Genomic DNA, 9,548 nt, shown 5'->3' with positions numbered 1-9,548 from the left:
GAACACATTTTGACAAATAAACGCAGCTCTCCATTAAATGTCTGGTCTGGTTTTTATAGAAGTTCTTTGGATGTATGAAACCTCTAAACCCCGCGGGGTCGCCTGCTATAGCTGCTTCTCAGCTGCTTAGATTGTTAATATAAATATAATGTTTAAACGTATGATCAATGTGTCAGTATGGACATGCTGCACAGCATTAAATCAGTTAGATTCTCCACAATTCAATCGTTCAGTTCTTTTAACAGAAACAACGAGCCCCTAATTCTTATAGATTTACCGGTGTAACCTACATTGTACAAGAAATAAAAAAAGAAAAGTGCCGACTCCCGTTACCTTTGAAGCGCTCGTTAAGTCCGAATGTGTCCGTTCTTTGATTATTTATCTTCCCTTAGTCTGTAAGGGTCAAAACAGCTTTTCAAAAATGAATCCAAGTTGTGAATCCTACCAAAACTATGAAAATCTTTCTCTCTAAACGTTGCATAACTTCTCTTAAGCCTCCCCTTATAGTTTTTCTCAATTGCTGTGACACATTTCTTGAAATTATGCCTCTTTTTCTCAAAACTCTAAAGAGAAATCCACAACTTTTCACCCACTTCCCCAGACATCCTGTTTTCAGGTCAGAATGAAGCTCTCCGGCCCTCAGACATGACACATAAGCCATCAAACACTCACACTACAACACAGCCTGACACACTTTCTGGTTGTATCCATGTGTATTCCAATGTTGAGAGCAGACAGTGGGAAAACATTTTGCTGTTTACATCCTACACTGTAACTAGGATGTTGTCTTCTAGCACCAGAGTTGTGAGGAAGGATGCTGCTGTAGGCCCAGTAGAGACAGAGAGGAGGAGGGGAGTAAGAAGAAAACAGCGACACAAATGTACTTTGGCTTTGTAAGTCTACAGCACACAGACTCTAACCTATAAGAAATTTTACATCGTACATCTACCATGGTATTTTAAATAGTACAATGGTACGTGTACCATGGTATATGTGTGTGTATATATATATATATACATAAAGGCTGTTAGAGTCCGGCTGATTATTTCACCATCTGTATACAAGTAAGTAGTGATTGCGCCTGTCAGTGTCCACCCCTACACATGGGGAAGACTTCAGACTTAAAGAACTGGTAATGTTTAACAACATTAGGCTATATCATTGCCCCGTCACTCACAATAAGGTTTAGCCTTCAGAAAGCTGGGGGCCCCTCTGGCTCCAGCAGCTGTTCTGCAGCCGCAGTTAGTGGCTCAGACAGCGGGAGAGCAGCGGCTCGTCTGCGCCTCCTCCACACTTCAGGCAGGAAGAGAAGGAGCTCTGCTGCTGCTCTTATTTCATATCTCCACAACACGGAGGACAAAGTAACGGCGGCTGTTTCTCCTCCTTCGGCCCGAGTTCACAGTAAAACTCAGAGAAAAGAAGCGGAGCTGATCTAAGCGCAGAAAACGATTCGAGCTGGTTACATTAGGCCTACCTTTAGATGGAGGTCAGGTGGAGAAAGTATGTGCGACACAACTTTCAGAGAAAGTGAAAAACGTCCAGCAGGAGGAGCCGCGGGGGGGGGGGGGTCCTGGAGCGGTGCCGTCTGGTTCACGGCTTCATTATTTCCATTAACGAATCAACAGCAGAAAGTCAGCGGAGGGAGAAAGTAGTCCTCAGTGAACTATCAAGGGAACAGGTGATGTCAGGGGGTGTAGGCAACAACAGCTCTTACCGTCCAGCTGTTCTCCATCAAAAACAGCTGCTTTTTCTTACGACAATAAATATGTGGAAAACTCCCATCAGGGAGATCGGGCCAAGTGAGACACAGGAATATCTCAGAGTGCTCACAAGTGCATGAGGACAACTAAACACACTTGGACTGGAAAAATGCATGAAATGTCTCCAGAATTCAGAAAATTACCCCCCCCCCCCCCCCTCATACTGTTAACAGGAAATGGGCTGGGGATCAAATATTTGTCCAGTTCTCGTGTATCGTCACCTAATCTGAGTCCTTATGTCCCCACCACTTCACCTCAAAGTGACGCCATTGGGTATAATTAACAAAATGAAATTTTCTCCTCTGCTTTCCCTTTTCACAGCAACCACTGCGAGTTGGTTCCAGAACTGAGCAACAATTACGGGCAGGACGCACTGCAAACCCCAAACTGAGGACACGCCTGGACAGCCTGCTGTAGTTTAAAGCCACGTCACTCCAACTCGACTGGGGACATCAAAGAATTCTTGAGTCCAGCCCTCACATTGTCGTAAATATGTGATTATCTCATTTCATGAGGGGCGGCAGGTGGTCCGGTGGATAGTGCCGTCTGACAGACAGACCGGCTCACAGCAAGCTCGTCCCGGCCTTTCTGCTGGAGTTTGCATGTTGTCCCCGGTCCACCGTCCAAGAACATGCAGCTTAGGTTGACTGGTGACCCTAAACCTGCGTTTGAATCAAGTCTCTGTTGATGATGGTGGATCCTTTTATTGAAATCAACAGTCAAAGCTAGAGACAGATAAATGTTGAGATGGACTAACTGAATTAATTTGAGAGAATTCATTTACAGATAAAGAGCAAAGTCTTTATTATCAGTTTCTTTCCAGTGACAGAGCCACACACTTTTCTCTGATGGGTCCAGGTCTTTTTCCAGGATGAGGATTTTTTGACCCCTGCTTGCTCAAAACTCACAATGTCTATTTTCTGCAAAACAGCTACACTTTGTGTCAATTTTTATATTTCATATGTCCATTTATGGCCAGAGGGAGGATTGTGATGTCAGAAAACAATCTTTTAGGCATGTTCTTCTATTATTACTATTACTGTTTACGTCCTCTCCTTGAATGTTCATTCAAGGCCTGGAAAGATTCTCTGTTCCCAAAACATAGAAACCTGGACGGGGTAAATGATTATGCAGCCCTTTGCTCTGGGCCAGACGCCGAAGCAGATCTAGGCGGCATCATTCATTAATTATCAATCCCTCAGCGGCAATATACAATTTCCACGACACAAATCATAAATCAACAAGGCATCGTTCAACTGGGGAGATCACTCAGCTGTTTCATCTTCGACTTCAAGTGAAGCGTCTCAGGTTGAAGTGGACACAGAGAGGAGTGTCAGTCGTGTCTGGGTCATCTGTACACTGCAAGTTTTATGATTTTAATAATATTATTATAGTTGGTTTTATAAAGGTTTCTGGCCACGGGAGACTCCTTTACTTACCCGTTCTCATCTCAGGCGTCATATAAACACACTTTGACAAAGTTCTGGCTATTGTATGAAAAACGTCGATTTTGTGAGTGTATGATACGCCAAGGAGCTACGGGGCAGCTTAGCTCCCTAAAGAGGACATCAGCTCCCCTAAAAGCATGATTTGTGATATATGGGGGGTCTCTAAAATACTGACAGCATGCTTTATTGACATTGATCTCGATATTTCTCTGTCTCATGGATATCAACGTAAATTCAGGAGCGTCAGACTTCATTCAGCCAGAGAGAAGGATCGCAGACCATCTGCAGCGCGCCGGTCTCTCCTGGCCACTCCGTCTCCGGTACTACGGGCTGTATTGCTAGTAGCCTACTGATCAGTTTGCGATCGTTCCCTCTGGCTGGATGAATATTACAGGTGATCCACGCACTACTGCAGCTGGGGGCTCCATGCAAATGTTCAAACTTTTCCCTCACGGAGAAAGAACAGGTCGCAAACAGCTGTTGTGAAGAAACTGTAGCAAAATGGCTCCATATGAGAATATTAATTATTCTATTTGTATATTATAATAATAAGACAAACATGCCTGATACTTTCACAGTCAGCACAGCCCTACATGCTTGCAGCTTTAATGATTCAGCAGTAACAATCACAGTAAAGTGAGCTCCCCCATAAACCATGGTATAGTTCACACACTGCCAAGGAGACCAAACCTACAGGTTGCCTTTATTACATCTCCTACAGCTACAGAGTGGGAATCTCTACTGTCTCTGTCCTCCCTGACTTCATGCCTGTACCCACAAAAGGCTCTCAATGGCCTCAAGGACTTTCAGAGAAGATGGAATTTTCCCAATTACATAGGAGCCCTGGATAAAACCCATGTGGTTCTGCAGGCCCTGCCAAACTCCGTATCCACACACTACAATTACAAAGGCACTCACTCTATAGTGCTGATGGCTCTGGTGGATGCCAACTACATGAGAGACTGATGTAGGAGCCTTTGGCAAACAGTGACGCTGATACAGTCATCCTCCTGCACTGTTGCAAAATAAAAGAAAACTAACACAAAAAAATATTCTTTCACAGCGCCTAAATGATGTTAAGAGTTTTGCTCTGTTACTTCCTAATTCCTGTCGCTCGCCTCGGTAGCCTTCTTGAAGTCCAGCTCAGTACAGTGTTATCAGTCACCTGTTTCTGTCTCCAGCTCGTTCTGCTTTGGTTTCGACCCTGGCTGAACAGCTACACGTTCTCACTCCCGGCTCGGTCACATATTGATGCTCGGTCACATATTGATGCTCGGTCACATATTGATGCTCGGTCACATATTGATGCTCGGTCACATATTGATGCTCGTCACATATTGATGCTCGGTCACATATTGATGCTCGGTCACATATTGATGCTCGGTCAAGGCCATTCGGCGCTATTTTTTGACGTTAAGGTTCCGTCAAGTTAGCAAATCTTAGCAACAAATATGCAACGTCCGGTACTTTCTCTAGCGTTTAGAAACATCGCCATTTTGAAATGGCACGTTATTAAAGTTTTGAAATGTTGCAGTTTGGTTAGGTTTAGGCACAAAATGTACTTGGTTAAGGTTCGGAAAAATCATGGTTTGGGTTAAAATAACTACGTACATCAGCTGACTTGTGTCAATTTACGTAACTTAAAATCTAAAAATCTTTAATGTTGACTTTTTGTTTCACATGGACACAAACTCCGCTCTCCTGGTTCAAAGTCGGGGTTCTGTTAATATCATATACCTGCCTTTGACGTCACAAACTGCCGGCGTTGGCTCTTGACCACGTGTCCACGTGTGACGAGTCGGGGAGTGAGAGCGGGTTCACCGGCTCCAAACCTCTCAACACATCAACCCCTGCCTGCCGATGAAACTGTCAAGACTCTGATCATCTCTCGTCTGCTTCTGGGTTCAGAACACAACCCTGACATGCTGTCGTTTAATCACCACCGACACACACTTTCTGTCCCATGATCCTCTCAATGACTTCCTGTCTTCTGCTGCTGTTGGACGCAAATGAAAGGCCTCTTTTGTTCCTGGTTGTTACAATACTGAAGCCTCTGCTCCACGACACAGATGTCTTTTATTGTAAGCAAAAAAACATTTTGAGAGCGTATTTCTCTCCCATGCGGTCGATCCAAACCCAGAAATGGAAACTCCTGCCTCAACAACACAGCTGTGCAACAAACTTGATTGCACACCCACCCACGCACACACACACACGCACACACACACACGCACACACACACACGCACACACGCACACACCACACACACGCACACACACGCACCCACGCACACACACACGCACGCACGCACACGCACGCACACACACGCACGCACACACACGCGCGCGCGCGCGCACGCACGCACACACACACACGCACACGCACACACACACACCACACGCACACACACACCCACGCACACACCACACACCACACACACACGCACGCACACACACGCACACACACACACACACGCACACGCACGCACACGCACGCACGCGCACACACGCGCGCGCGCACGCACGCACGCACACACACACGCACGCACACACACACACCACACGCATTCTCAGTATTTGTTCAGTGTGAATGTTCCAACACTGGTGTTTGGGATGTTGGGTGTGTAGTCATGGTGAGATTAAAGTTAGTGATGAACACATATGAACGAGTCTGGAGGGCAGAAGGAAATTGCTGTATTGTCAGAATGTGATCATTCTTCTGAAACAGTCTCTCTGAGGCTCCACGTTCTGCTGCACTTTGTGAAGTTCCTGAGCTGCAGAAACAAGAAGCTTATCTGCTCTATAATTAATGACTTCATTTTTGTTAGCTTTAGCTGTTTTTCAGCGATAGCGAGGCTCTGCAGGAGATAAGCTCTGATTGCTTTCCTTCCTCCTTTCCTGCAGGATGATTTGTTTAATGCACCTAAACGGTGTGTGTGACGGTCAGCCTGCAGGGAACGGACGGCAGCGGCGGGATGTGATGCTGTTTGTGGGCATTCAGCGTTACACTAAAAGTGTTTTAAACTCTCGTACAGTCACATCAGAGCCTCGTCTCACCTTACAGTCGAGATGAAACAGTTTTAGCTGCATCGCTGCAGCCATGCTAACTGAGCTAATGTCGCACAATCATTTCCAGGAGCTCGGTCTTGTTCCAGATGTTGAGGCTGTTTGTCCACATTAACCGTAGTTCAGGTTTACTTTTAGGATCTGAGTAAGCTTCACCAAGAAAACGCCCACCCGACACTCTGCACGTTGCTGATTGGTGGGTCGTAAAATACTAATTTAACATGAGGAATAGTTCTTCAAGGCAAATCACCACCATTTTGTTCTTTTGGTGCATAAATTATTTCAGGTAATCCCCTCTGTGGAGACCTGAATATAAATTCATAGTTTCTTCTGATCACTGAAGGTTTTTTTCTTAGGAGCATCATCTTGAATAAAAACAGCTCAGTGATTTTCTTTAAGATGGGTTGACTCTTCCCAGCCTACACCAAGAGGAGAGGGAGTGGAAAAGACTCCTGCGTAAGTGAACTGGACTGAGGGGACTTGGTGTCCTGTTTGGACGGTCAGCCCGCGAAACCAACGCTGTCCCCAGAGTAGCAACATGTCCAGAAACAGTCCAGACCAGAAGGATCCTTCAAGGCTGAGTTTGATTGTCCGTCTGCCAGCTGGACATCTGAAGAACGCATCAAGGATGTTCCAGGGACCGTGGACGACAAGAGACGTCACACCAACTGTTCTCATGAACCAGGAGGGACCGCGTTCTGCATCCTGGCCTTGATCTCTGCAGACCCGGGGGTCCATCAGCGCTGGCAGGGCGAGCTGCGTGGCAGCGTTTTCCCTGTTTGGCCTCATGTCGAGAGCCGCTGTGAAACAATGTGAGGGTCAGGGGGGCACTTCCTGTCTGTGGACACACGGGTTTCACTAAATCTCAGCTCTATTGTCCCAAAAAGGAACGAGCCATTAAAGAGAAGCCGAGGGGCTGAGAGATACTGCAGCCTGTCTCTGATGTGTGTTCAGGGAGTTGTGTCGCTCCGTGTGTTTACGTATCGCTGTGAGGACCTCGGCTCTGCACGACCTGCAGAGACTTCAACCAGAAAACATGAAGCGCTTTCATCAGTGGTATTACCAAGTCATCAAATGTTCCCTGACACTTCAGTTAGTGTCAGTTTAAATACTAATAAATAAAACTAATGTTTTCTATATTATTTGTTGCCAGCCAGGGTCAGAGCGGCGTCTCGGTGCGGAGGCCACGTGGTGCCGTGTGGACTGATGTGGATCCAGCTGCTGGCTGGAGGCAGACAGTCGTCATAACGAGCGCATTGTGAAACAGAACAAAGGCAGCTCTCAGGCTGCAGAGCCTCCATTTATCCAGAGAGGAGCTGCAGCGGCCGTTCAGATCGCAGAGGAAACATGTATGACCTCTGTTGATGAAGTTGTCTAACACATTTGACTATATTCACAATTAATTAATGCCCACCTGTCGCCTCAGTTCCCATCAAGACCTACGTGGCTATTGTGCTGTTTTCATGAGGCTTCCATTCGTAAGAAGAAGTGACTGATCCCAGTAAACAGGACGTCTTTGTTGAGGTGAAGGTTTCCGACATTTAGACTAAATGTTTACAGGACTAAATAATCACCTGCTTAATTAAAAATATCCCAGAGACCCCAAAAACCAGCCAGGGTTCAGTTTAATCTGACATTTATTTTTATACAGTAGCATCTTTATTTACACGCAGCTCGTCTTTAACACCTGCTGATATATCCAGATCTGTAAGTTGATTCAAAGCATAATAATCATAATAATAATCATCCGACAACAGCTGATTGAACACAAAGTGATTTTAAACCAACTCATCAGCAGCTTCTTTCCTCTCCAAATAAATATATACACACATTAGTCATTAACTGCAGTTTTCCTGATGACTAATTTTATTTTACTCTAAATTAACTCACAAATCATTTTCTAACCTGTTGATGACTGTGAGTTAAAATAACATCAATAACTGAGCCTTTTTTCTAATCAGTACTTTGAGCCTCACACTCGTGCTGAGCGTCAGGAATGTTGTGTTTTACAGAAAATGTTTGTTTCCAGAAAGTGATTAAACATGTTTGTTCATCAGATAGTTATTGCACAAACAGAACCACTGAAACAGGAAATAGCAGCACATTTAGTCTCTTTGGCCGTAATGATTGAAACTCGAGGGATTTAAATACATTTATGGGCTCAAATAAGATCGAAAGGTTTGTAAACTTTTGAAGTAACTTCAACATTGAGGTTTAAACTCTTTAAAATTATTTGAAGTATTCCCAAAGACTCGAGCTGTGCAGCCAACTTTGTTCAAACACAACAAAACCTCCAAGTTAAACGTCTAAAGATACCAAACTGTGAATTTTCAAAAGTAACTAATCTAGAAGAGCTGCAATAAAAATGTGTATTTTCTCAAGGTAGTCTCTAATGACAAAGTTTCACTTTTTATATCAGGAAACTTGTGTCATTAAAAAACTGAGCTGTGCAGCCAACCTTTCAAAAAACTCTATTTTTAATTGTTTTAAAGATCCCAAAGTTTCCAAACATACAATGTCACAAGGAAAGTTTTAATGTTTGACATGAAGAGCTGAAACTGAGGGAAGTAAACACAGAGACAAGATGTGAAGTCGATCTGCATCTTAAAATCATGAATGGAAAATGTATTTGGTTTAATTCGCGTGTGGCGTTTAACAAGATTTTGAGTTTAATATCTAAACCCAGTTTTTTCCTGTTTGCAGAAGATTTTAAAATAAAAGACTTTGTTTTATTGCAGTTTTCTAACTTTTGGACTTTGGAGCACCATGTTTTTTCCTGAAGAGTTTGTGATTTAAAGTTTGGCTGCAGAGCAAGAGGTTGTTGTCTCTGACCCAGACAGGACAGTTTCTCAGTGCAGTTCTTAATCACCAAAGCTTGAGACGTCCTCCTCCCGTCTGAAACATGTGGTCTGTCCAAACCCTGATTGAGAACTACTGAGAAAAGAAGCCGTTTAACTGCCGTTGGTTCTCCGTTTCTTTTGGACACTGACTCTTTACTTAGAAGAGAACAGACGTGTGCGTCCCTGATGGAACGCAATCTCAGAATACTACTCGGTTTTGGTCTTGATGTGTCCAACTCGGCTGCACAGTCCCCACAGGGATGGGGACAGGTGTGATACAGTTGTCCCTCTGCAGACAAAACAGACGCCAGCAGCAGAGTTCCCGCAACCAGGTGAAGAAACCCGCCGTCCAGCCGCAGAATAGAGCGTCCCCGAACTCCCCCGCGGCACCATGTCCGGCATCGTTTCATCAAAGAACCGTAAGACCGTGATGTG

Source organism: Micropterus salmoides, unplaced genomic scaffold, assembly GCF_014851395.1.
Source record: "Micropterus salmoides isolate LMB-PRFRI ecotype aquatic unplaced genomic scaffold, ASM1485139v1 Ms_hic_scaffold_1, whole genome shotgun sequence".
Lineage (NCBI taxonomy): Eukaryota > Metazoa > Chordata > Actinopteri > Centrarchiformes > Centrarchidae > Micropterus > Micropterus salmoides.
The sequence above is the reverse complement of the archived record's forward strand: the minus strand, read 5'-3'. Positions refer to the sequence as shown.